At 40.5% G+C, this 1,416-nt stretch overlaps 1 protein-coding gene across 3 annotated transcripts in view; it reads right to left on the minus strand.

Annotated features, from left to right (window-relative positions):
* The window catches only part of PHKA1 (phosphorylase kinase, alpha 1 (muscle)), a 243,454-nt gene that overhangs the window by 57,292 nt on the left and 184,746 nt on the right, over positions 1-1,416 (minus strand). The gene's annotated exons all lie outside the window — the stretch shown is intronic.

A 1,416-nucleotide genomic window follows, 5' to 3' on the forward strand; every position in this document is an offset into this window, starting at 1 on the left:
AACTGCAGGCTCAGAGCAAAGGCAGGCGGGGAATGTTGGAGTCCTCCGTCACTGAAGCAAGCAAGCCTCATGTTCAGTTTAAGCTGCCTGGCTGCCGGCCGCCATCTTGGCTGGAAGTTAATTTGCATATCTCGCTGATTAGCCAATGGGAAGGGTAGCAGTCGTACGCCAATTACCATGTTTCTCTTTTATTAGATAAGGATAGTTATATAGATATATAGATATATAGATATATAGATATAGATATAGATATAGATAGATTCCATACATTATACTTTACTTCCCCATGACTATTTTGTAACTGTCAATTTGTACTTAATTCCTTCAACTTTTCACCTAGTTCCCAACACCCTTGCCATCTCGTAACCATCAGTTTGTTCTCTGTATCTGAGTCTGGTTCTGTTCTGCTTGTTTATTTATTTGTTTTTTTTTTTTTAAGATTTCACATATAAGTGAAATTATATGGTATTTGTCTTTCTCTGTATGATTTATTTCACTTAGCATAATACCCTCATTGTCCATCTGTATTGTTGCAAATGGTAAGATTTCATCCCTTTTATGGCCAAGTCATAATGTGTTTGTATATATGTACCACATCTTCTTTATCCAGTCCTCTATCAATGAACACTTAGGTTGTTTCCATGTCTTGGCTACTGTGAATAATGCTGCAGGGAAGTTAGGGGTACATATATCTTTATAAATAAATGTTTTCAAAATTTTCAGGTAGATACCCAGAAGAGGGATTGCTGGATTATATGGTAACCCTATACTTAGTTTTGTTCAGGAACCTCCATACTGTTTTCCACAGTAGCTGTACCAACTTAAATTCCCACAAGCAATTAATAAGGGTTCCTTTCTTCCCACAACCTCTCCAACACTTATTTCTTGTCTTGCTGTTAATAGCTATTTTAACAGGTGTGAGTTGGTTTTGATTTGCATTTCTCTTATAATTAGTGAAGTTGAGCATCTTTTTATATATGTTAGCCATTTGTATGCCTTGGAAGAAGTGACTGTTCAGATCCTCTTCTCATTTTCAATTGGGTCCTTTCTTTGGTATTTGTTGTTGAGTTGTATAAGTTCTTTACATATTTTGGAGATTAAGCGCTTATCAAAGGTATCCCATTGAGTTGGATGCCTTTTGGTTTTGTTACTGTTTTTTGTTTTTCTGTGCAGAAGCTTTTTAGTTTTATATAGTCCCAATAGAGGCCTGGTGCATGGATTCGTGCACGGGTGGGGTCCCTTGGCCTGGCCTGCGGACATCCCCCGAGGGGTCCTGGATTGCGAGAGGGTGCACACTAGGCCGAGGGACCCCCACCAGTGCATGATCAGGGCCAGAGAGGGACCATGGGAGGGCTCCAGGGCATGTCTGGCTTGTCTCGCCCAGTTCTGATAGGGGCTGGCCAGCCAGGGCGGGAC

Source organism: Myotis davidii, unplaced genomic scaffold, assembly GCF_000327345.1.
Source record: "Myotis davidii unplaced genomic scaffold, ASM32734v1 scaffold481, whole genome shotgun sequence".
Taxonomy (NCBI): Eukaryota; Metazoa; Chordata; class Mammalia; order Chiroptera; family Vespertilionidae; genus Myotis; species Myotis davidii.